At 45.9% G+C, this 27,732-nt stretch overlaps 1 protein-coding gene across 1 annotated transcript in view; it reads right to left on the bottom strand.

The window, feature by feature from the left end:
- LOC146788696 (vomeronasal type-2 receptor 26-like) overlaps positions 1-26,232 on the bottom strand; it is a 60,576-nt gene extending 34,344 nt beyond the window's left edge. The window contains exon 1 of the mRNA XM_085630075.1: positions 26,115-26,232. The gene's annotated coding sequence lies outside the window, so the exon portion shown is untranslated. The remainder of the gene's footprint in view (positions 1-26,114) is intronic.
- Positions 26,233-27,732: the final 1,500 nt, after the last annotated feature.

The following is a 27,732-nucleotide window of genomic DNA, read 5'->3' as shown; positions in this document are numbered from 1 at the left end:
GTAATCTATATTTTAAAATTCAATATTATGGTATTCGATATTTTTAAGGTCTATATTTTGGTAATCTATATTTTTAAGGTCTATATTTTGGTAATCGATATTTTGTACCCCAATTTCGATATTCTGACCTATCTATATTTTGTAGAGTCGATATTCTGTCCACTCTATATTTTAACTTCGATATTCTGGGCAGTAGATATTTTGGAATCGATATTTTGGGTGTTTACCGAAGGTGATAGCAACCCTGCACTTCTTTGCTACTGGTACCTTCCAGTACACTGTGGTGGTGGTATGTCGTGTGCTACGCGATGTCTTGGAGGGGATGTTGCATTTCCTTGGCCTGTACATCAAGTTTGATGGTACACATGTGGCCCTGGTACCACCACAGGCACATGAGCAGACATACCGGAACAGGAAACATTTCCAGTCCATCAATGCTCTGGTGGTATGTCTTGCAGACATGTGTATCACACATGTGTGTGCACGTTCCCTGGTTCTGCGCACAACACCTACATCATGAGGAGTAGTCGCATTGCAACGCTGATGTCACAGATGCCAGAACAGCATGCCGGGCTTGTCGGTGTGTACTGACTGTTTACCATTGCGTGTGTTTGGCAATGTTGTATTCCACCCTCTTTCAAAACTCAGCTAATTGTCCAATTGTTTGTATGTAGGTGACTCCGGATACCTCAACATGCCGTGGTTGCTGACACCCCTCAGGAACCCTGTGACACCAGCCAAGATGTGCTACAATGAGGCACATGGTCAGAGCAGGAGGGTGATTGAGCGGACATTTGGTCTCCTGAAAAGCCGCTTCCTCTGCCTGGACAAGACCGGAGGGGCCCTCCCATATGACCCTGCAAAGGTGTACAAAATTATCCTTGTATGCTGCATGCTACACAACATGGCAGTGCGAAAGAAGTTGCATCTCATCCAGTATGATGATGACCTACACCCGCCACCTGTGGAGGATCCAGGCCTGGGTCATGATGCCAGTGATGATGATGATGAAGGTGACATCTGCACGCAGCTCATCAACAACTTATTCACCTGAATGTGAGTTTACAGGGTTGTTGTGTCAATGTGTTGAGTTAGCCTGAAATGTGTTGGGGCTGCTCTATTGCTGTTTGAGTGTGTCTGTGTGCCACTTGACTGGATGCGTGCAGTGATGTGTCCTTTCAGGAGGTCTGTACTTCACAATAGTGTCGTACTGCTAACTTGTTTCTGTGTAGGTTTATTTTGACATGTTTTGTGAATGTGTATTGCATTTCTCTCCTGTTCTGGTGTGCTTCTGACTGAGTCTTGTGTCTGTCCTTCCCAGGGTATTTTGCCTGTTGTTTGGTCAACATTGACCCTCAACACCCAGAATCCAACACCAGTGTGGAAGTTGTCAATTCCCATCAAGTGATGTGCCACACACCCCTGGACTTCAATTCTCTGACACTTTGTGACCGTGTGTCCACTGTAATGTACAATTACCTTGCAACTATTGTGGAATAAACATGTTGATGATGTGTAATGAACCTGTGCTATGCTTTGTTAGGTGCGTTGTCTGTCTTCCCACATCTGACTGACATTTGCTTACCTCACAATGCGGAAGACGTGTACGAGACGTACAATTCCATGGATTGGTCAGATTCATAGAATGCAACCGTGTTGGACCTATCACTTGGGACACATGGCACAGATTCTGCCTCTGCAGCACAGATATAAGGCTGGCTGGCTGGCTGGCCCCCAGGGAGCTCACTTGCCTGCACTACATGCTACTGGACCACATCTCTGATACCACTGCTGCTGTCTCTGCATCCTCTGGCTCCTGCTATGGCACGTACTCTGGAGAGGGTCCCAGCCTTCACTGAGGAGGAGAACCAGGCCCTGCTGCATGGGCTCCTTCCACAGTACAGCAAGCTGTATGGGAAACCAGGGGAGCAGGTGAGTGTCGGTCCACTGCCTTCCTACTTGTGCATGTTGTCTGACTAGCAGTAATAGCAGTGTGTACACCAGTGACAAGCGTACTCACTAAGTGCTTTTATCCCCCAAAGTGTGTAGGTACATGTAATGAATAGGTGTTCTGCAGCTAAAGTGCATTTGTGCAAGCTTAAACTTCACAGGCATTTTTAACATGTCAGACATGCAGGGCATTTGTCCATTTCCATGGGTGCACAAATATGGGGCATGTGTTTTAATGGACTTTTAACTTTGTCATCCTCACAGGTTGATGCCCACCAGAAGCAGGAGATATGGCTGACGATCGCCCGGGCAGTTCGATCGGTGGGGGTGTGGAAATATGGATTTTTCTGGTCAGTTATGTCCCCTATCTTGGACCCCAACGGTTTCATGTATAAATCACAAGTACATGTATGTTCCCTCCAGTTCCAGTTATGAAGACGCAAACACATGTGCGTCCACCGCCAACATGTCCTCTTTCAGATCCGCCATGAATGGGCCGGATATTCCATTCCTAAGTATGAAAGGCCACCGGCTTTATATGGTTCACTTATGACATTTTACAGTCCAGGCAAGTAGGCCCTGATTCTGCCATCAAGCTTTTCTTGCCTTCTGCCTCTGAAAGCTCCAGTCCGAGCTCGCATCTGTATCCATGAACTTTGTCCTACTCTCTGCGCAGCTAACGGTGCCTGACATCAGCCTGTTGCCTGCCAAAAACTGTATTTCACCTTCGAAATTATCTGCTCCGCTCCCTACCCAATGCATTCCTGTCTAGTAGTTTAAGTAAACATTCTTCCAGCTACCGAGCAAAAGGCCCGGCTTCTCTGTCTTTACGCAAGTGATTCATAGCCCTGTTACTATGGAAGATTCCTGCCCTCGCATCTAGTGTAGACACTTAGACGCTTGTACACGCACTCACAGTCAGTATAGTCAGTATAGAATAAGATTCTACTCTAAGAAGGCCTCTCTTTTGGATAACATAGTTCTTTAAACATAGGATGTTAGATATGATTTGGGATTAGGTTGACTTGACCCTCCAGACTTCTGTCGCCACATGTAGAGCTAAATGTCAAGTCCCCTTCACCCCCTAGTTGCACGACAATCACACGTCATGCTGCTGCGCGCGCATTTCTGCCAAGTATTTCTGCTGACATTGCGAAATTCTTTCATGGAACCACCCTATTATGACATCATACCTGATGACGTTCTTTAGTTACGCCCAGTTATACCCACTCTAGCTACGCATGTATGTTTTATCTTTACTATCAATTGTTACGCCTCCTGCATTTGCTTCACTGTAATGCCTATTGTATAAAAATGATTACTTGTCAATAAAGTAACGGTCTTCACTTCCTGAACCTTCGTGGTGATGGAATATGGAGCTCATCGATTTAAATTGATTATGGAATAAAGCCTGTTCCGAACCTCTAATACCACGGATTCTGCCTCTTATTTTACTGAGCTATTGTTATAGATTTTCCGCATCAAATTAAGTCCCGGTAATTAAATTATTTACCACATAAATGGCGCCCGAATAGGGACACTTTCTCATCTCACGCGCCGGCGGTGCGTTGCAGGCCCGGTCTCCTGTCACAGCTGGACGGACAACAACGCGTACCCACAGGATTTCCTGTATCTCCCTCCTGCCGAGCGGGGGTAACTGAGGCTGCGATCAACACCCAGACGAGGCGGTGAGAAGTGCGAAGTATCCCGACCAGAGCCTAGCTGAGAGAGCAAGATCCGAGGTATACAGAGGCCCACCAGTTTCCGAAGTTTCCGAAGTTCCGAGTCGAGTCCAGTCCGGTTCAAGTTCAGTTCAGTTCCGAGGCCTTCCGTTCCGAGCTACCCGGTGAGTACCATTATCGGGGAGGCGTTCTGACGTGCACATAGGTTGTGCCGGTCAAGACGGGTTTGGGTACACAAATCCGGTCTGCACTGTTTCAGCAGTGTATCTGTACTGTTTAGCAGTATATCAAGTATGTCTAGTATATAATTCAGATTTACCTAGTTAGTATCGAGTATTATGCTTAGTGACTAGTTCCCTAAATGACCATCATTGTTTATTCATTAAATGTTAAATGTTAAAATGTTTTAAATACGTTCTGTATATTGTGGTGTGAATGACTGTTCATTATTGTGTTTTATGGTATTAAACGTGTTCAAAATTAGGTATCAGATCAGTTCTCAATATGCCGCTCTTTTCGAATTAAGACAGATCAAAACCAGAAAAGGGGTACTCAAAGAAGCTGTTCCCATTCCTCCTAGGGACACTCCAGGGTACTTCATGTATCATAAACATGGCCTAGACGCCATATTATTTCTTGATCTATGGGTAGACTACACCAAGGAATTACCAGAAAGTCAGAGGTGGCCCGCAGCTGGGACCTGGGATGCAGATTGCATTATGAAAGTAGAAGAAGAATTATGGAAAAAGAAAGCTAGACAGTCACAGAAAGATGCCATTGAATTATGGCGTAAAGAATCATACAGACGTACAGAAAAAGCGCTCAGACAGGAAGAGAAAAGTAAGGAGAATTCAAATAAAGTTCGAGAAAGTGTATTAATTGAAGAAGGTACTCGAGTAAAGTCAGAACAAACAGACAGACAAAGAAATGCCCTTGTGAATGGTATGTATCCTCTTCTGGCCGAAGGACTACCTAAGGCTACCCCGGAGATACCAAGAGACTTGCCACCCCCATTGTTTCCGATAAAAGCACATCCCAAAGGGCATCCCAGAACCGCAGAAGATGTTTTTCTTTCCTCTTATTTAGACGACGCAGCTCCCGCGTATGCTAATGCTGCGCCACATAGACCGTCTGCCGAGGGGGTTCAACGCCAAGACCCTCCTTCGTCGGTACCTCTACAACAGCAAACCCCGACACAAGTTCCGGCAAGCACATCTGTTTCTACATCCGCATCCACACCTATGGTTGCTATATCTCGTTCAACGAATCCTTTCACATCCAGCACCCCAGGTGGTGCTACCGGAGGTACATCAAGCATTTTTTCTACGCCACCGAGAACAAACAAACTTTCCTTTCAAGAATTAGCCCACCAACGTACGCCCAAACTAGTAACTCCCAACACGCTCAAGGAACTTCTAATAGACTGTAGATATGACCCTGTGCCCGGAATAGGGGACGAAATGATGCTGGCATCATTACGTATCCGACGAGCTGCAATATATTTAGGGAAGCTACCAGGAATGACTGCACATTTAGAAAATATATATCATTTTGTTCAATCAGGGCGAGATCCTGAGAGTATTAACAGAGCCATGGAGTACCAAAAGGTGGAAATACAGGGGGAACTGTTACGTTTCCTCATAAACTGTGTGATCAGAAATCAAGATCAACCAGGGGTAAATACGGAAGAAATGCAGATTCTTACCACATGGGGTAAAAATATATCAGAGGGGAGACACGATAAACGATCATGTATAGTAGCTATGAGCCGAAAGATCCGCAAAGAAATAGAACGAATACACGAGGAAAGATTAGCAGTAGACGAACCAGAACAAATCGTGGACGAGGAAGAATTAGAACTGCCCACAGGACAGTTAGAAACCATGGCCTATGTAGGTAGAGGAAGATCTTGCAATAATACTAGATGCTTTACTGATCCGATATGTCCGATACGTCCAGATAATAACAGAAAATTCCAAACTCCTATAATAAATATAAGGTCCCCCGAACATTCATTCCAAGCCGCTGACAAATTACTCCGAGAACGAAGGGGTTATCATATACTCGATTCTATGGACGAACAAGAATTAGCCAGGTCAGCCGTTCACTGGATTGATAGTCCTGGAAAATATGGTGATGATATACTAGTACATACGTTTTTGAACCTCGCCCCAGATGAACAGCGTTTAGCTGGTATCTATATGATTCAACAACTCCTTATATTATATAAAAGCCAACACTCCGATCCTGGCCCCTTACCTGATATATTGACTGAATTACTCACGAATAAATGGAGAGGTTCCGGTACTAAGTTAATTAGAGAAATACTAGAATCCAGAAAGCAGTACATCCTTTTTGTATGTCCTGAACATGTCTCACTGCCCATCAAGGAAAGAACGACGTATTACATGGATAGACAGAATCCCTTACGCGAAGTGCACCCGATAAAAGGTGATGACAATGAGTTTAAACGTGTGTTTGTATACACACCCATATCTAAAATAGAACTATTAGAAATGAAGAAAGTGGTACCCAGTCATGATAAAGACCCAGCAGGTTTCCATCGTGAAATTAAAGATATGTTACTCATGGGAGAATATACCTACCCCGACATTGTGACAATATTGAAGGTATTAATGCCTGCGGGCATTTACGAAAAACTCAAGGAAAAGGATTGGGAGGTGGGAGACCAGAAGATAGATTGGACAGCATTAGAAAACGAAGAAAAAGCTCGAGGTCCAGGTTCAGGGCTCGGGGACAAGATCAAAGCACTACCAGGTCTACTAGTACAGGTACTGCCACATTTATTAACTACGAAAAAGGAAGACTGGGGTGCAATCTCAGCCTGTAAACAGAAATCAGATGAAGACACCAGTGATTTCTATTCCCGATTTGAGAAATGTTTTGGTATAAATAGTGGACTAAAAGCAAGTAGCGAGTCGTATCCACATCTGTTTGTGACAAAGTTAGTTGAAAATGCCTTGCCCCAAGTTAAGAATAGAGTATTGAAGTTCGAGAGTACCTGGCAAGGTAACACTCCGTCACAAATGTTACAAATGCTACAGTACCATCACAATAGAATCAGAGAAGAACAAGAACATGAACATAGACGCATGAAAGACACGAAAATGAAAATGCTAGTTTCCCAGACAGTGCCAGCTGACGGTCATAAGAAGGGTATAACACAGTCCAGCGGTTCAACAGGTCCTGTAAAAGGGACGTGCAACTATTGTAAACAGCCAGGTCATTATGTACACGATTGTCCAGTTTTAAAACATAATATTGCCATAGGTAACGCAAAAGAAAGACCACGACCAATTAGACAGGATCAGAATCAACAAGGAACTCCGCAGCATGCACAGTCCATGCCAGCTCCGCAACAGTCTATGCCAGCTCCACCACCGCAGCCTATTGCTGCCACACAAACAACGACCCGACAGATGTATCAGACCGCACAGTATGACTATCCTGATTATCAACGATACTCATGAAACAGCCTAGAGAGGGAAGTTGGCTTACCCCTTATTGAGGTCCCTGTAGATCAAGAAGGACCTTATGTACACAGTGAACTGTTAGGTCAAGATAGAAAATTCTTACTTGATACAGGGGCAAGTCGAACAACAATAAAACGTAGTGAAGTTCCAGGGGCACCCCTCTCAGGCACACAGAATATTTCCCTTGGCTTTTCAGGAAAACCCATCATTAACGAAGTAACACAGCCTCTTCCACTTACGATTGGTCCCTTGACACGAACTACAGATTTATTACTTACTAAATCATGTCCAGAAAACTTGTTAGGCATAAAAACTTTGAAAGCTCTAGGAGCTATAATATGTTGTTCTCCAGAAGGAGTAAGATTATTTTTACGTGATTTCAAAGGGCACTACGTGTCCCGAGACATGGATCACCGACTACAGACTTTACCGACACATTTATGGGCGCAAGGCCCTACAGATGTTGGTTGCATGAACATTACACCATATCGAGTCACACTAAAGGCAGGAGTGGTACTTCCACGAATGCGACAATACAAGTTACCCCCAGATGCTGTAGTGGCTTTACTACAAATCATTGACGAGCTTATTACCCAAGGAGTGGTTGTGGAAACTGACTCCAATGTATGTAATTCACCGATAATTCCGATTCTTAAACGAACCGATCCAACAGCCCCGCCAGTATATCGATTGGTTATTGATCTGCGCGAATTAAATAAATGCATAGTACCACAATACCCCGTAGTCCCAGACATTTCTTCATTACTGACAGCCATTGATTCCGAAGCAACATTCTTTACTGTAATTGATCTCAAGAATGCCTTCTTCAGCGTCCCAATAGATCCGGAAAGCCAATACTTGTTCGGATTTAGTTTAAATGGACGTAGCTTTAAATTCACACGCGCACCTCAAGGATTTACAGAAAGCCCCAGCATTTATAGCCAAGCACTGAAACGAGAACTCGACAGTATCCACATGCCAGTCAACACTGCCCTGCTTCAATATGTCGATGATCTGCTGATCACCGCTAGGAGCGAACCTGAATGTGAGAAAGCCTCACTGACGGTATTACAATTTTTGGCCGAAAAGGGGCACAAGGTGTCCCCTTCTAAGCTGCAATTCTGTGTCCAGCGAGTTGTTTACCTTGGTCACTCGCTGTCCAAGGAGGGAAGGCAGCTTACACCAGATCGCATCCAGTTAATTGCAAATATGCCGATACCCAAGACACAAAAGGAGGTGCGGGCTTTCATAGGCCTCACTTCATATTGTAGGCAGTGGATCCCTCAGTATGCATTTCTAGCAAAACCCCTCATTCAATTGACAACACAGGAGGCAGCCACATCGACTGTTCTCCCTTGGACTCAGGAACATACACAAGCTTTTGAAAGCCTAAAGAAAGCCTTATGCCAAGCACCTGTTTTAGCAACACCATGTTACAATAAACAGTTTACACTCTTCGTTACAGAACGCGAAGGTACTGCCTTGTCAGTACTCACACAGGAACAAGCAGGATCACACAAACCATGTGCTTATTTTTCTAGTACATTAGATCCCGTAGCTCAGGCTTTGCCTGCGTGCCTGAAATCAGTGGCAGCAACAGCTTTAGCAATCAGACAAAGCGATGCCATAGTATTAGGACATCCATTAACAGTACAAGTACCACATGCAGTAGAGGTTCTCTTGAACCGCACACAAACACAACACTTGACTATAGCACGACTTACTGGTTACGAATTAACATTGTTTCAGCCACATATAGAAATCAGACGTTGTAGTACATTGAATCCTGCCACACTGTTACCTGTAAATGGAACAGACCCACTAGCACATGATTGTATTGAAGTTATCACTATCACGACGAAACCCAGACAAGATTTGACAGACGTCCCATTGTCAGACCCAGACCTGACGTTGTATGTAGATGGTTCATGTATGAGAACAGGTACAGGAGAGCTAGTGGCCGCTTACGCAGTCACAACAGACACTGAAATCATTGAAACAAATTGCATAAATACCTTGTCCGCTCAAGCAGCAGAGCTCATCGCTCTGACACAAGCCTGTATTCAAGCCACAAATAAAAAAGTCAACATATACACTGATTCACGTTATGCATTCGGAGTTGTACATGATTTCGGCGTGCTGTGGCGAGAGAGAGGTTATTTAACTTCTCACGGTGCCCACATTCAGCACGGACCCCTTATTCATGCCTTATTAGATGCAATACATCTACCCACTGCAATATCAATTATGAAATGTAAAGCTCATACGAAAGTTACTGATATCATTTCTCAAGGCAATGATCTAGCTGACAGAACAGCTAAACAGACTGCTCAAACTCAAACATCCGACATGACAAAGACAATAGTCCCGACACCAACACATTGCATGATGGTTAAGGATCCCGCTCTTGACGTAATCGACATACAGACACATGCTACACCAGACGAAATAAAGAAATGGACTGAATTAGGAGGGATCCAAACGGATCAAGGATGGATGACGGAAGAAAAATCTGTGTGGTTCCTTCCTGATTCAATGGTCCAAGTCGTTATTAACACTGTACATAGTCCAGCACATCTAGGAGAAAAAGCTATGCTAGACAGCATTCAACACATTTGGTTCAACAAACATTTACGAGCAGCAGCTAAACAAAAAGTTCGTACCTGTATGATCTGTTGTCAGTTTAACCCAGGTAAAAGTATTCCCGTAGAACAGGGTGGATTTCAGCCTCCTGATCACCCTTTTGAAGTCCTCCAGATGGATTATATCCAGATGGAACGATGTCGAGGATTCAAATATGTTCTCGTAGTTGTCTGTGCTCTTTCCCGTTGGACAGAGGCATACCCGGTTTCAGATTACACTGCCCCGACTACTGCCAAACAGTTAGTTCGAGAATTCTTCCCACGGTACGGTTTACCACGTGTTGTCTACTCAGATAACAGCCAGCCGTTCTCATCCGAACTAATGAAACACGTTGCACTTTTGTTAGGCTATCAGTGGAAATTTCACTGTGTCCGACACCCCGAGGCAGCAGGTCTCGTGGAAAGACATAACCAGACCCTGAAAATTAGATTGTCCAAAATATGTAGAGAGAAAGGTGTCGACTGGGTAGTAGCCTTACCCGTTGCACTCTTTTACATGAGAATGGTAGCACACTCTCGAACAGGGCTATCCCCTTATGAAGTGATCTTCGGTAGACCACCAAATATGTGGGGGACGCCTATACCACGCAAAATAACTGATATTGACTGTAATATGCTGACAGATTACTTGGCTTCCTTGATGTCTGCACTACAATCTTGTCGTTCACAGGTAGCTGCAGCCTTTCCCGACAACACCGAGGTGAAACCCCATGACGTAATTCCAGGGGATTTAGTTCTAGTGAGGAACTTTGATCGGAAGTCTCAGCTGGATCCTAGGTGGAAGTCGCCTCAACTCGTATTGCTAACGACGAGGACAGCCGTAAAGATCGAAGGACGAAAAGGCTAGATACATTCAAGTCATATCAAGAAATTTCATGGACTACCGTCAGACGTAAACGACACACCTTGCGTGTCTTCCCCGATTGACTCTAAACTTCCTTTGGTTGAACAGAATAACCATGAACAATACAAACTAAAACTTAGGTCTAACAAGTCAGGCAATTTGATTGTTTAAGTCCTCTCCAAGGTGAATCGGTCGAATTTGTCTCTGACATGTATCCCTTAGACCTGTATAGAGAAAGAAACAGAAGGATAAAGTTGAAACGACATGCGTACTGTAAATCACTGCGTAGTCATTGCACAGTGACGTTATTAATTTTGTTTTTCTTAAGTCTTTTAGTAATTACTGCAAGTATATTGTTGCACACATATTATCCTATTTCTAGACATGTTTACAATATTACTGCTGAACATTCTTTTAGTGAATTACCTCCGCATGAATTGTCTTATAGATTTGCGCTGCGCAATAACACTTTTATTAGTATGTTACATCATTCCCATCAGGTTAGCAATGCTACAAATTGTTGGATATGTGGTCGACTCCCTCCCTATCAGAACTATAAAGGAATTCTACCTCTCTTTCCATACCCGTTCACACACAACGGCTCCTGTGGAGCATGGTTTAGTTTAATTAAATCCCTAGATTCGAATTCTGCAGTTTACCAGGATAACTGGGTATGGGGAAATCTGAACTTAGTTTTACTCAAAATCTGTCACCCCAACAAGGAGGGACTTCCCAAAAGAACAGGAACTGATCTAGAAAATGAAGTGTATGGATTAGGTAATTTTACGCTTAATCTCATGATCTTGAATGTCGAATCCGAAGCTACTCCAATTTTGCCCGCCATGTCAGTATTTCCAGTTAAAGGTGAATTATGTGTAAGAAAGAATGGTTCCATACATATGGGCCATAGTAGATGCACCACTGTAATAGAATTTAGTGATCAAGGCAAGTCTACATTTAGAGCTTCCCGCCATTCCTACTTCATATGTGGTCAGACGGCATACATACGTTTGCCACTAGATTGGGATGGTACCTGCTACATCGGATTCCTTTTGCCACCTGTTTTCCTAGCTCCTCCTGATTATCACAGAAATACTCATTTAGTACATAATAGAGAAAGGAGAGATCTCCCAATAGTCGATTACACTGAGACAGCATGGGAAAAATACACAGATTTCAATAAAGGTCTCTTTCCCTATATAGGTACAGTTACCAATAGTAAGCTGATACGTAGATTAACCAGAACCCTTGAAGCAGTAGTGAATGAAACTATTTCCGCCTTAGGCAATTTAACAGAAGAACAGTCTGCTATGCGGATTGTTGTGCTTCAAAATCGTCTTGTCCTTGACGTCATCCTGGCCGATAGGGGCGGAGCTTGTAGGGTCATCGGATCAAGTTGTTGCATTTTCATACCAGAAAATTCGCCATCTGTATATAAAGCCATAACTCGCCTTCATAAGATTGTAAGCCAGATACACCAGAATCCAGGCACCTGGACTTGGTCCGGTTGGTTTTGGAGTGTATTATCTACCTTTGGATGGAAGGTCCTATCCTTCCTAGGTATTGGCTTCCTCATATTATTCAGTTGCTGTCTATGTCTACAATGTGGACCAGCGATCTGTGGTCTGTGTGCCACATCGTGTATTCCACCACCAAGATTTCATTCATCACGGAAGAAGAAAGAAGAACAAATGATGCTATATGAACAGATCGATGGATTAATGAAGATTGATATCTCTTGACGGGCAAGTAGGGGACAAGGAGGGAATGTGGAAATATGGATTTTTCTGGTCAGTTATGTCCCCTATCTTGGACCCCAACGGTTTCATGTATAAATCACAAGTACATGTATGTTCCCTCCAGTTCCAGTTATGAAGACGCAAACACATGTGCGTCCACCGCCAACATGTCCTCTTTCAGATCCGCCATGAATGGGCCGGATATTCCATTCCTAAGTATGAAAGGCCACCGGCTTTATATGGTTCACTTATGACATTTTACAGTCCAGGCAAGTAGGCCCTGATTCTGCCATCAAGCTTTTCTTGCCTTCTGCCTCTGAAAGCTCCAGTCCGAGCTCGCATCTGTATCCATGAACTTTGTCCTACTCTCTGCGCAGCTAACGGTGCCTGACATCAGCCTGTTGCCTGCCAAAAACTGTATTTCACCTTCGAAATTATCTGCTCCGCTCCCTACCCAATGCATTCCTGTCTAGTAGTTTAAGTAAACATTCTTCCAGCTACCGAGCAAAAGGCCCGGCTTCTCTGTCTTTACGCAAGTGATTCATAGCCCTGTTACTATGGAAGATTCCTGCCCTCGCATCTAGTGTAGACACTTAGACGCTTGTACACGCACTCACAGTCAGTATAGTCAGTATAGAATAAGATTCTACTCTAAGAAGGCCTCTCTTTTGGATAACATAGTTCTTTAAACATAGGATGTTAGATATGATTTGGGATTTGGTTGACTTGACCCTCCAGACTTCTGTCGCCACATGTAGAGCTAAATGTCAAGTCCCCTTCACCCCCTAGTTGCACGACAATCACACGTCATGCTGCTGCGCGCGCATTTCTGCCAAGTATTTCTGCTGACATTGCGAATTTCTTTCATGGAACCACCCTATTATGACATCATACCTGATGACGTTCTTTAGTTACGCCCAGTTACACCCACTCTAGCTACGCATGTATGTTTTATCTTTACTATCAATTGTTACGCCTCCTGCATTTGCTTCACTGTAATGCCTATTGTATAAAAATGATTACTTGTCAATAAAGTAACGGTCTTCACTTCCTGAACCTTCGTGGTGATGGAATATGGAGCTCATCGATTTAAATTGATTATGGAATAAAGCCTGTTCCGAACCTCTAATACTACGGATTCTGCCTCTTATTTTACTGAGCTATTGTTATAGATTTTCCGCATCAAATTAAGTCCCGGAAATTAAATTATTTACCACAGGGGTCTGCAAGCGCCAGATCCGCAACTGCCAGAAGAGGTGGCAGGACCTTCGGGGCTGGACCTGCAGGATCGCAAGGGTCCAGCTGAAGCTGTCACCTCCTCGCAGGAGGAGCGGACACCGGACCTGACCCCCCACATGCTCAGGATTCTGGCGGTGGTCTTCCCGGACCTGGATGGGCAGCTGAAGGCCAGACAGCAGCAAGGAGGGGGTAGGTCCATGGCTAATCTGTGTACTACGTCTGACATCCTATTTGCAGTCTTTTGGCCTGGTCACACTTCCACATTACGTCAGTCTTGTAGTCCCGGACTCATGTCCCGTAATTGTGTGTTGCACCCTCCTCATCTGATCCACAGGTGTGGACCCTACAGTTTGCGGCTTGTGTCACTAGGGCACTGTGTCCCTGCAGTCAGCTATGCTTCAGGTTCCGGACAGCATCGGTTACCGTGACTCTGTTGTGGGTTTCATGGGTGGGTCGATTGTTTACACAATGCCTGAGATCTAACATATGATCTGTGTGTGCCCTTGATATGTGTTCCAATTGCTGGTCTGACTCGCCACATGTGCCTAGGGTATTTCAAACCAGGGGACTCCAATTTGTGGGCCTCAGGAGTATGTATATCAAGTTTGTCACACTTGCTTAGCCACCTGACTACTGTCCAGGGCTATACTCTGTTTCATGTAGACCTGGGCAGTCATGCTTACTAAAGGGCATTTAGAAACACTCTGTAATCCCACTCCTGTGTATCAACTTACAGGTTGTGCTTAGTGACATGTGCCTTCAGGTGTCTGCCTCTGTGTCATTGCGGTGTGGCTTTCTTTTCTGGCCACTCCACGTGGAGAAGTGTAGCTCAATGATTAGAGTGGCAGACCCTGATGCACTGGTCTAGCCCGGGACCAGGGTTCAATTCCCCGCCTCGGCGGGTCTTGGGCTCAAAAATTCCACGGACATGATAATTCTCACCTCGGTGCCTATTCCAATCATGGAGTCCCACTCTGCAACTCTGGGCAATAGCTTGATTAATCTCCACAAGTGGATGCCTCACAGGAAAAGCCAGGATGGGTTCCACAGCGGTATTCATACAAGCGCCTTGAGACCCTTGTGGGTGAGTAGTGCGCTGTACAAGTATCAATTTACAATTTTTTTCTGGACAGCTGGGGTGTTCATGAGTTTGAGGGTCAGCAGGACATCTGAGATATGACTATGAGAGACAAGACCTGTGTGACATATAGGTGTGTGATCACTTGACAGTGCACAATGGTGTATGCAACTGTGAACCTCAGGCAGCTGTGTTTCATGCAGAGCAGACTGTGATGTGCTCATGTACAGGGAGTTGTGTTCACAGAGACTCATATGTCTGTTTTGGGGAACAACCTTTACAACGCAACTTTTACAACGCACTACCATTACAACGCATTTTTTACAACGCATAATCCATTACAACGCATGATATTACAACGCATGACACTACAACGCATTTTTAAAAACTACCATTACAACGCATTCCATTACAACGCATACTACCATTACAACGCATACCATTACAACGCATAATATTACACTATACTATCCAACACTTACCCTACTGATGCACCCCCTGGAGTTAGAATAGTAATGTTTACCCCTATACTATCCAACACTTACCCTACTGATGCACCCCCTGGAGTTAGAATAGTAATTTTTACCCCTATACTATCCAACACTTACCCTACTGATGCACCCCCTGGAGTTAGAATAGTAACTTTTACCCCTATACTATCCAACACTTACCCTACTAATGCACCCCCTGGAGTTAGAATAGTAATTTTTACCCCTATACTATCCAACACTTTCCCTACTGATGCACCCCCTGGAGTTAGAATAGTAATTTTTACCCCTATACTATCCAACACTTACCCTACTGATGCACCCCCTGGAGTTAGAATAGTAATTTTTACCCCTATACTATCCAACACTTTCCCTACTGATGCACCCCCTGGAGTTAGAATAGTAATTTTTACCCCTATACTATCCAACACTTACCCTACTGATGCACTCCCTGGAGTTAGAATAGTAATTTGTACCCCTATACTATCCAACACTTACCCCACTGTTGCACCCCCTGGAGTTAGAATAGTAATTTTTACCCCTATACTATCTAATACTTACCTTAAATGTAATTTAATATTATGCGTTGTAATGGTATGCGTTGTAAAGGTAGTATGCGTTGTAATGGTAGTGCGTTGTAAAGGTATTTTTTAAAAATGCGTTGTAGTGTCATGCGTTGTAATGTCATGCGTTGTAATGGATTATGCGTTGTAAAAAATGCGTTGTAAGTGCATGCGTTGTAATAGTGTGCGTTGTAACGTCATACATCCGTCTGTTTTGTATGATGTGGGGTCTTCTGGGTCCGGGATATGTTGTTTACAGGGGATGGACAAGTGCACTTGTCAGCTGCAGAGTTTGCTTTACCTATGACCTATGATTGTGACAAAGTGCATACTGTTGTTGTCTGGATGCCCTGCCCCTGTGACAGGAGACAGTGTTGACTGACTTTCTAGGCATGCCAGTGCCATGGCATTTAACTTGCTATGAGTGATCCTGCATTGTGTTCAAATGTGCTCCATGCACCCCATTGTGGCATTGACTATAAGGACATGAGAACATCATAATGTGTATTGCTGGTATGCATAACAAGCATGTGAAATGAGACTCTGGCCATCCCTTCATCCTGACACCTGTACTGAGTCAGTGGCAAGAGATGTATTGCGTGTATAGTGACATACTCCTACATGTTCACTTGCATGTCCAACAAATGTGTAGGTGGTGCAAGTCTGCACATTGGGGTATTAGCATCCAACATGCAACAGACATGTGGGTGCAAGTCCAGGAGGGATATGAGTGCCATGGTTGATGGTGAGACTGACAATTGGCTTATTCTAAACAGTGTGAGCACTTTGAGCTGTGTTCAGATGATGATGCCAGGGCTTGCCCTGTGATGTGCTGTACTCACTGTGGTATGTGCGGTCAGTGCAGGTGACTGATGTTGTTCTTTGTTTCCTAGTTCTATCCAGATACATACATGGCCACAGGAGGGGACAGCTCCAGGGACCAAGAGGAGCCACATAACCTGACAGGGACAGAAGGAGAGGAGTCGGAGGGGCCCAGTGGCACGGAGGGCGAGTGGAGCCACACCAAGGAGTCCTCAGCACCATCCACCCCAGCTGAGGGCCACAGCAGCTTGGAGGATGACTCCCTTGTGGAGGCGGTTGTCAGCAGCCACCAAACCCCAGCTAGTGAGACTGTCCCCGCCACCACCACCACCATCACCACCCTCCCATCGGCTCCCATCCCAGAGGTCCGTGGAGGCTTCCGTGTTCCGGAGCATGTCTCCTTTGTGCCAGGCACCGCACCCCCTACCCCTGTGTCCCCTGCTGCCCTGAGTGTGGAGGCTGTGGACTTGCTTGGACAGATCCATGTAGGGCAGACATCAATGCTGAGTGTCCTCCATGCACACACCAGTCTATTGGCACAACTGATGTCGTTCATGGAGGGCATTTCATCGGGCATGTCTGCCCTAAAGAGGACCAATCAGTCCGTGGCCTCCTCCCTGATGGCAGCAGTGTCCCTCCTCCAACAGTCCTGCACCCCTCCTACCCCTGTCCCACCCACGATTCCTAGCACTCTACCTGTCCCAAGCACACACGCACCAGCACATTCACCCAAACCCAGAGACACGGGCAGCACACAAACACCCAAACCAAGGGCTAAACGTGCACACAAGCAACCTCAGGGGACTGATACCACACTCACAGGGGATGGTTTGCAAACACACACACAGTCATCCACAACCACTCCGCAGTCATCCGATACCTCTCCCTCCCAGCCCCCTTCCCTTGCCTCACCTGCAACCCCATCTCCCCAGAAGCTTTTCCTCTGTGACCTTGGCCTCTTCCCCACTGACCCAGCAGATCCAGCTTACAAGGGGAAGAGGAAGTCCCCACATACAGAGGGGAGTTCCCCTCACACCTGGACACCCTCCCCCAGGCGCAGTCAGACTGAGGCCCCCACTCACAAGTCCCCCCAGAGCAGGAAGGGCAAGACCCCATCCCCGGCCCGCAGCTCCACGACAAAGTCTCCGTCCTCCATCCCCAGGCCACCACTCCACAGGTTCCACCGCCACACCCTGCCCCAGGTTCCCCCACCCACAGATACACCATCCCCAAAATGCTCAGGCCCTCCCCCCCTACCACTTGCTCTTCCACCCCCACCACCCCGGTCAGACAGTTTGTGCCACTGATGTGGGGACCGTGTTCCCCCCTCTGTCCTGCCGACCTCCCCTAAACCCCATTCCGCTCCCATTGAGTTAGGCACTGCAGTGGAGTCCACGGCCACCCCGTCTGACTTGGGCACTGCAGTGGGGACCCAATCCACTCGATCTGACCTGTCCACTGCAGTTGTGCTGGCACACACCCCATCTGACTTGTGCCCCACAGTTGTGACTGCACCCACTACTTCAGTCAGCTCCACTGCCAGTGACTCTCCTTCATCCACCACCCCTTCACTGCCTCCGTCTGCTGAGCCCTGATCCTGTCCCTGGCCTGCCCCCATGTATGCCCCTCCGAGGGGATGTCCCCTGTCCTTACCAGTGAAGGCAAGCAACGTGTGACAATTGTCACTTTAAATCACATTGTTGACATTTGGATATAGACTGGCCATTGGCCTTTGTCTTGAAAGGACTTTGCATTTAAAAGTTGCTGAATAAAGCATTTTTCTTTATCCATGTCAATTTGATTTAGCTGTACATTATGTTGATGATGTTTAGCATGACCTTGAAGTTGTAATGCTGTATTTCCAATGTTGAATACTGAGGTGTTGATGTGAGGTGCTCCATGTGGTCCATGAGATATGTATCCTATTCTGGGCGGTATCCATGTCATCCTTTGCAGCTAACTGGGTGTGCTATGAATAACAATTTGTGAACATTTATGTAACCATTTCATTTGCATGGTCACATCTGTGACTTGCACACATGCACATATGATGTACTTCCTTTTGTCCAATTTGTCTATTTCCCTTTGTGCGCATCTCCACTGGACATGCAGGTATGGGCATCATTGGTGTAGGAGCAACTGGGTCCTCTGTGCAACTTGCTGGACATATGTATTGAGTATGTGCAGATGACTTAAGGGACACTACCGTACCCAGGCTGTTGTGACCAAAGCCTTAATTGTGTGGTAACTGATGGCTGACTGACCAAGTGTTCTGCTGACATGACTGATGCCTGCTGGGACTATGTTTGGCACAGCTGAGCTTCCACAGGAGTTGAGTCCCCTCAAGTAAGTGTGTTGTTCCGTGACATTGCCTGGGCCCATGGTGTGTGTTGTGTGAGCATGTGTGTGTGTGTCCACATCCCTTTTCATACACAGGCAGTGTTCCCTTGATATGTTCCTGTTGTTGATGCTTGCTGAGTTGTACTGTGTTCATCCCACATCTTTGCCCTGGGCTACCAGATGTGTGGGTGCATGACACACTACTGTTAATTGGTGTTTCATCATTGGGATTTGTAAGTTCTGAGTGGTGATGATGTGACACAGATGGGACACAGTCAGGTGTCTCCAAGGCACTTCTTTGTTCACAATATCATGTAGTTGTCCCTAGGTGGTATCTTTCAGTGATTGAGACATGTGTATGTGTGTGTGACTGCTCCCACTCGTCAGGTTCAGGGCTGCAATGTTGACAGTTGTCAGCATGTGTGCCTTGTGGTTCTCCTTGGCTTCTACATTGTCCTGGGACTGTGGCAGGTATCCCGAAGGTTACGGGAGCTTTGACGTCATGGCCATGTAGTGCTTACTGTGCAGTATGTCTGTCATTCACCAGGGTTGTAGACTGTCCTTGTGTGATGAGTCTGTGCACCTTAGTTCCTCCCAACATTACTGTGTTTGTCATGGGTGCATGTGCAATGTCACCTGTCCATGTGGGCTTCACAGATGCACATTGGTGCAGTTCAGGTGGTGTTGAGGGTGGACTGATGTAGATGTTTGAATGGATGAGCCCCTAGCTCCCGTTTGTCCATGGATGACGGGCCATGCTGAAGGATTTGTGTTTGTGCAGGTGTGATGTACGTTTGTGGCATAGGACACGTCTGGGTTTCACAGTTTGTATGACATCTACCTTTGTCATCACAGTGGACGTATCATGCATGCTTGTGCACCCCAATGTCTGGTCCCTGGGGGTAGTGCTGTTGTGTGTCAGTCTCTTGCTGTGTTAGTTGCTGTTCATTCCAGCTTGTGCCACATTTGTCTGTTGTGCTCCCTCTCATCTCACAAAGCCTAATTGCCCACTAAGGGGGGCCCAATGATGGGTTACTTTTGTATGGCACTGTGTCCACATCTGTCTCACTGTGATTTAGCCCCCCTCATGTGTTGTTTAGTTGCCCGGGGATACTGAGACACACACACACCTGCTGTGTCATATGTGCAGTGTGAGGTTGCCTGTTTGTGTTTGTGCATCTGCACCAGTGCATTGGTATTGCTGTTGTGGGCCATTGTCTGGATGTTGTTTTTGTGATTTTCCCTGCTGTCCCTGTGAGTAATATCACATAATTCTGCACATTCATCCTGGTTGTTAGGTCCCATTGCAGCCATGGAATGGGAGTTTGTGACCTGACGCCTACAGTCTACACAGGATGTTTTGATTTGTGTGTCTATTTTTGAGATGTGTGCATGCTTTGCGATGGTCACTTCTGCTTTTGTGTCATTGTGCACTGTATGCAATGTCAGCCCCCATGGGTGGTGCTTGTCTGCACATGGCCAAGAGTATGTTAGTGTTTCACAGCACTGTTAGCCTCACCACATCTCTGTGGGTATGGGACACAACCACTACTTTGCCCCAAAAGGGTTTCATGTGTCGGGACCAGAAATCATACATGCTGTTTGGCATTTGCAGCCTTGACCATGATGACACTTACCTTTTGGTCACTGTGATGAGGGGGGTTTTAGACCCCATCACCACAATGCTCAACATTTGCTGCAGTTTGGAACCCCACAATTAACTTTTGTTCTACAAAGTGAGGAGGTGTTAGATTTACATTGACACAGTGCTATAGTGATGCCTGCCTTGCGTAGGCCACACTCAGTTTATGGTCACACATGTGATGGTAGTTACATTGTATGTTCAAAGTCATAGTCACTGTTGTGGGCATTTGTCACAGACTACACACTGTTGTCATGATGTTAGGGCGGATGTATTTTGCTGACATACCTAATGTTGGTGTATGATGGATGTGTGGTGCATCACCCATCCTATGAGTGGAGTGGCAGGGGTGATGGGCAACATAAGCCCTATGAGTGGGGGTGGCAGTGGTGATGGGCAACAGGTCCCCTATGGGTGGGGGTGGCAGGAGTGCTTGGAAACATAAGCCCTATGGGTGGGGGTGGCAGTAGTGATGGGCAATAGGTCACCTATGGGTGGGGGTGGCAGGAGTGCTTGGCAACATAAGCCCTATGAGTGGGGGTGGCAGTGGTGATTGGCAACAGGTCCTCTATGGGTGGGGATGGCAGGAGTGCTTGGCAACATAAGCCCTATGAGTGGGGGTGGCAGTGGTGATGGGCAACAGGTCCCCTATGGGTGGGGGTGGCAGGAGTGCTTGGAAACATAAGCCCTATGGGTGGGGGTGGCAGTAGTGATGGGCAATAGGTCACCTATGGGTGGGGGTGGCAGGAGTGCTTGGCAACATAAGCCCTATGAGTGGGGGTGGCAGTGGTGATGTGCAACAGGTCCCCTATGGATGGGGGTGGCAGGAGTGATGGACAACATAAGCCCTATGAGTGGGGGTGGCAGGAGTGCTGGGCAACATAAGCCCTATGAGTGGGGGTGGCAGTGGTGATGGGCAACATACCCCCTATGAGTGGTGGTGGTAGTGGTGCTGGCCATGCAAACCCTATGGTGGCCTGTTGCTAGTGGCCAGGATATGGATCCTCTGGGTGTGTGTGACATTTGGCGGATATGTGTTGTTTGTTTGTGTGGTGGGTGTCTAACTTACCCTCTGTGCCGTCCGCATCTGTTCCTGATCCGGTCATAGATGTACAGTACTGGTATGACCTGCGCGATGGGATTCATGATGTGTTCATCTCGTACACGCTGCTTGTTGCTCCGTCTCGTACCTGTTGCTAGCTGGTCCGTCTCATAGCTGTGGATTGTGTTCTGGTGCGAATCTTACCTGATATGCTTCTTTTCCAGATGCTGTGATGTGCTGTACGTAGCGACCGGTCCGGTGCATACGATTTGCGCATCGTACTTGTCTGGCCGGAAACTGCTGTGGATACTGCTTCCGGGCGACTCAGTTCTGCATTCGGAGGTACGGCTCAGACGGAGAATGAAGCTTGAATCACAGCCTACGTGTCGGTCAGATTTGTGTCAGTTATGCAAATATGCACATCGTACTTCATCACCCGGATGGACCGGCTCCAGGTATGAGTCGGTCACAAGGTAAGGCTACGGACAACTCTCAGAGAGCTGTCTGACCCGGATCAGAATTGACCCCTCTGTGTTTGAAAATACCACATTTAGAAAGTAGGTATTTTCTTGCCTAACCATCCAGTATGCCTCTGTTAGGTTTGTGTATTCCATGTCTGGTTTGTGAGGGACAGGGGGCTGGAGACTTCACCACCAGCACCCTCTGAATTTCCTTACTGGGAATTCTACCTGCAAAGAGGTGCCTGCTGTTGTTTTGGGCCCTTTAGAGACTGCGTGGCACTGGGAGCTGGAAGCGTGACTCAACGAGGGAGAAGCGTGTCGCTGCCGCAGCTGTTGCTGTCGCATCGCCGAAGAAGTGTGCCCCCGCCGCAGCTGTTTGCCGACACATCGACGAAGAAGCGTGCCGCCATCGCAGAGGTTGCCGTCGCATCACCGGAGAAGTGTGTCTGTCAGGTCCCCAACTAAGAGGTCTCACATCAGGAAAGGAATGATGGTTGCCGTGTTGTCCAAACTGTGTAAAAAAGATTGGGCGCAAGGGCGATTGCAACATAGCGGCTGTGTGTTCCATAATAGGAAACGGGTCAGCGCTCTAGTCAGATTGGCAGATTGGAGAGTTACCGGTGAGGCGCGCGGAGAGCTGCGCACTTCACCTGAACTGTAGGAGGAGTAGGAGGTGTCTTCAACGCGTCGCATTAGTTTAGGGAAAAGAAGCTACGCGTCGCAGGAGTCCTGAGGAAATATTTGAGTTCATGTACAGCCAGCTATCCTAAGTAAGACAATTCCAATTTACCTGAGAAACGGTCCGTTACAACTGGTAACAATGCATGCTTGCCAGAAGCTCCTGAGGAAATATTTGAGTTCGTGTGCAGTCAGCAATCCTTAGTAAGACAATTCCTATTTACCCGAAAAGCGGTCCGTTAAACTGGTAACAGCGCATGCTTGCCAGAAGCTCCGCTTCCTAAGGGCGAGAGCGCAGTTTCTTCTGAAGTAGATTTTCAAGTGCGAGTCTAGAGTCAGCACAAGTCTTGAACAAAAATAGTACTAGGTTATTCGACGTGAATTGAGAGGCGTCGGCTTTTTCGTTTGAAGCAAATGCCGTTTCCTAACAGTTTTTCACACAACTAGAGAGTGGAAACACGCATGAGGTAGAATCCATATTACAACAAAAAGTGAGAGAATATAATACCACAGCGAATCAGCAGAAGTTACATAATAAGATATACATACACATAGGTGAAGAAGAAAGAGTATACTTAACGAGGCTTCAGTTCTCTGTCCTGTAAGTGAGCACCAGTGAAGAGAAATTGAGTTTAGAGATAAGAGAAAGAATAACCAATAACACAGGCCCATTATATTACAGTGAATAATACTAATAACAGAAGAACAAGTAGCCTTAGAAGAGAAGCAAAGGCACACAGCTCCTGGGTGGGTTATCAAGCGAATGAGGAGAATAAGGTTAGAAGGAGAAGACGAGTCAGAGAGTGATTTACATGTAATTTATTTTTCAGCATACAAGAACAGTAGAGCAGAAGAAAAGAATAGACAACATAAGCAGAAGAAGAAGAAAGGAAGACTACACGTGTGTGCATTCTCTTCTCTGTCCAATTCCCCTTTCCCCCTTGGGGCTTTTCTGGCTACGCATTTAAGACTGTGCGTGGCTGGGGAGTTCGGAGGAGGAATTGGGAGCTTACGTCGTTCTGCTCCTGTGTCACCCACCAGCGAAAGAGAAGAGCTGGTTCTGACAGAGTCGCAGGGCCTGTCGCGGCTCGAGAATCCACCCAGTTCGCTGCACGGCCGTCGGGCGTGCACGCATCGCATCCAAGTTGTCACATCGCATCAAAGACGCCACTTTGTCGCATTGCACCGGATCATCCCATCGAGGCGCCATCTTGTCGCATTGTAACCGGAACACAATAAGAAACAGATGCTTCGCCTCCTCTCCGGTAAGGAACAGACGCAACGTCTCCCCTGCGCTGCAGTAAGGACCAGGTGTGCCACCTCCCCCGAAGCAAGGAACTGACGCATCACCTTCCCTGCGACCCTTTTGTTTATGTTGCTTTACGCATCCAAGGTATTTTGAGAGTAAAGTGTTGCATTTAGCATCTACATTGAACGAAGCTACTTCTACCATCTGAAAGTCATATTTTTGAATACTATATTGTGCATTTTTGTCGTTTGATCTTGTGTTAAGTCTAGATAAAGATTTCTTATTTTTCTAAACTGGTGTGGTGTCCATTTTTAGTGTTTTCACTGTATTACTGTATGTGTTCACAAATGTTTTACACACTGCCTTTGAGATAAGCTTGCCCGCTAGTGCCAAGCTACCAAGGGGGTGAGCAGTGGTTATTTTAGGAGTGTAGCCCCCTTACCCTGACTAGAAGCAAGGACCCCTACTTGGGCAAAGGTACCTACCTCTGCCAACTAGAGACCCCCATTTCTAACAATCATCATTTGCTGTTTGGCGTTATTTGAAGTCCTTGCCTCTATTATTTCTGTAGGACTGTTGCAGTACCTCTGGGGGGTTGGGGTCTAGGTCTGAGCTGGAGTACATTTAGAACTGATGTTGGACCTTTTCTGCTGTAGTAACTTCTAAAGTGTAGTTTGTGAATGCCAATGGCCTTACTCTTTTGTGGGTGAACGTTTGTCCCTTTCTAAACCCCCTCCTTGAGCTTCCCTTAACCCCTCCCTAATCTTCTCTTGACCCCTCCCATTTTGTAGTAAGTATTCCCCATAAAAGATGATGAAGAGAAAGGCAAACTATTGAAAGAGAAACTAAGGAGCATAGGGAGGAGAGAGAAGAAAACCATGGTTTAGGTGTAGGAAGAGAGAGAAAAAACGATGGAAAAGAGAGAAAGTGAAACATGGAGAGACAGGGATGGAGACAGAGAGAATTGGAGAAAAGAGAAAAAGGGTAAGAGAGGCAGAGTATACACCTCCACCATTGTGTAAGGAAATTTGAGTGATGTAAATCTTAGATTTTATATTGAAAGGGTACCATTCCAGCATAGAATGCTATGTTTGACAAATGTTAACCCATCACCATTGAGTATGTGTGTTACACTGTGCAGTCTATATGTAAAGTATGAGAGGTTTGGAGAAAAATATATCTTTTCAACTTTAGACCTGGCTCAAGGATGCACATTTTGTTTTATATCAATCCCTTCATGGGTGAGTAGAGAGCAGGTCCATGTGCCCCCATGGTATGCCTCCGCTGCTTTCCTAAAGAATGCACAGTGCTACTTTGTGTTACTTAGGGCTAATGTCAAACATAATTTAGTATTTGTGCTGGAAAGTGAGCCCCAAAACAATGCTTTGCACTTGGTTTGCATTACAGAGTCTTTGTAAATCCACCCCATGAATGTAACACATGATTGAGTTTCTATCCAAAGGACGCCTTTCATAGCACAATGCATTATATTTGAAGGATTGTCACTTACGAACAACAAATAACAGAAGGATTTTTGTGATAAAAACAATAACCCACAATGCTGTCTACATAAAATGATAATCTGTGATCTGCATGTCGCATGGTGTGCTGTGCAGCAGGAACATTCGCCCTCCATGCTACTGTATCATGAGTCAAAGCTGTGACAGAATAATCTAAGATCACTCCCTCTAGTACGTTAACCACTAGAGGTACATTCTGTTGTGAATGCCCCATGAAAAATGCTGTGCAAACACATATCTCTGCAAAATATTCTTATCTCCATTCAGACTGCTATGCAGAGGGTACATCCTAGACCTTGGCGAAAAGTGTGACTGTACCAGTCGCACAACCTCAAAGCTGGCTCTGTGTTGGGAGGATGGAGGGAGCGAGAGAAACAAAGAGAGAAACAGAGATGCGGTTTAATTGATGACTATGGACTAATTCTAGCTTTGGCCAGTCCTAAAATTATGTCATCAGTCTGTTCAAATAACTTTATTTCCATGTGACCGATATGATGAAAATATGTAAAGTAAATATTTGCAAATGAAGGGGGTCATTCACAAAGATAACTTACAATTGTGAGTGATTTAAAAGTTGTAATTCTTCTTATTTGGGTCTTTGAAGAGGATCATTATTTGGCATGTAGTGTTTTATTGCCTACCAGTCTTATTGGTAATCTCTCCTTCTGAGCAGAGGGTGCAGTCATAGCAGCAGACAGGTTTCTCCTTTAGAGGGACCTTACGGTATCCAGGAGGACAACTCTCACTGCACACTGAGGAAGGGACCTGGAGAGGAAGAGATGGAGGAGATGAGTGAGAGATCAACGTGGAAGAGACAAAGGGGAAATCTGACATTATCACACACCCTGCGGACTCAGGGAGAATTTGTATATTTGCTCATGCGGGAGATCAGAGAAGAAAAAAATGAAAGGTCGACGTCATTCATCAGTGTGTGAGAGATGCGGGAACATGTGATCACATCAGTGTGTAGGAAACATGGAGGAACAGATCCGGGCAGATGTATTGCATCAGTGTAAGGGATCCAGGGAGTGGGGAAATACCCCAAAATAACTATCTAAGGTCGTAATTAGCCTTATTAAGCAAGCTTAAACTCAAAATGGCCCTACAGGTTCATCTGAGTGGTGTGACACATTAGTTGAGTTTTTCTAAAGTAAAGTGAACAATATCCGGCTTGCCCTTCCCACTAACAACACTTGATGCTCTACTAACACCCCGGGTGCCTCAGTGAGCGACACTTCAACAGCTTTTCCCAAGCTTCAAAGTGAGACAACCAAGGAGATCCTCCACACAGTGAAACCAGGCTCTACCCTAGACAGAGCTCCTCCAGATCTCCTAAAAAACAAAGAAGGAATATCTTGTTGGCTGATCTAACAGACCTACTAAATTGCTCGTCGGAGAGCGGCATGGCTCCACAGCCATGCAAACCTGCAATAGTGAAACTTCTTTTAAAAACCTACCGCTAATTCTTCGCCAGTGGAGGGCTGCCATCCTGTATCACTTCTTCCTGGGCAGAGCAAGATCCTCAAAATATTTGTAAATAGATATCTATCTTCCTTCTTGGAAACAAACCTGATCCTGTACCCTACTCAGACCGGATCCGCGCCAGGCAGTAGCACTGAGAGAGCTCTCTTAGTGGCAGCCAAAGCGCCACTAGGAATTCATGATCAAGGAGGTTTGGACGCAATGATGTTGCTTGATGTTAGTGCCGCCTTTGACATAGTAACCCGCGCAGTCCTCATTCAGAGAATGAAGGACGCAGGAATACATGGAATTTCCCTCAATGGCTAACTCATTTTCCAGAGCTGAGAAGCTTTCAAGGTCAGGAGGAGTCCTTCCTCTCTGCAAATTATGCATTATATTCTGGAGTACCTTGGGGAACCTCCTTGAGTCCCACCCTTGGTAATGCTTAGGTATGTCCACTGGCAGGAATTGTACAAACTTATGGTTTTGCCCTTGCCTCGTACGCAGACAACACCCAGACTGCCGTTTCACTTTGTACAGACATAAGGAACACCTCACAGCAGCTGAATGCATGCCTTAAGCATGTTACGAACTGGAAGTCCGACAGCCATCTAAATCTGGAGATAAAACAGAGGTGTTGGTCATCGCAAACAAGCCTTCACTCTGGAATGAACTCAATTGGCCACAAGACCTAGGACTGCTCCAGGCTCCTGCTCCATCAGTGAAGAGTTTAGGATTCTCGATTGATGAAAGACTATCTGTGGAATTCCAGGCCAAACAATTGGCAGCTTGTTGTTT

This window comes from Triturus cristatus, chromosome 10, assembly GCF_964204655.1.
Source record: "Triturus cristatus chromosome 10, aTriCri1.1, whole genome shotgun sequence".
NCBI lineage: Eukaryota > Metazoa > Chordata > Amphibia > Caudata > Salamandridae > Triturus > Triturus cristatus.
Note: the sequence above shows the minus strand (reverse complement) of the source record. Positions and strands in the feature narration are given on the sequence as shown.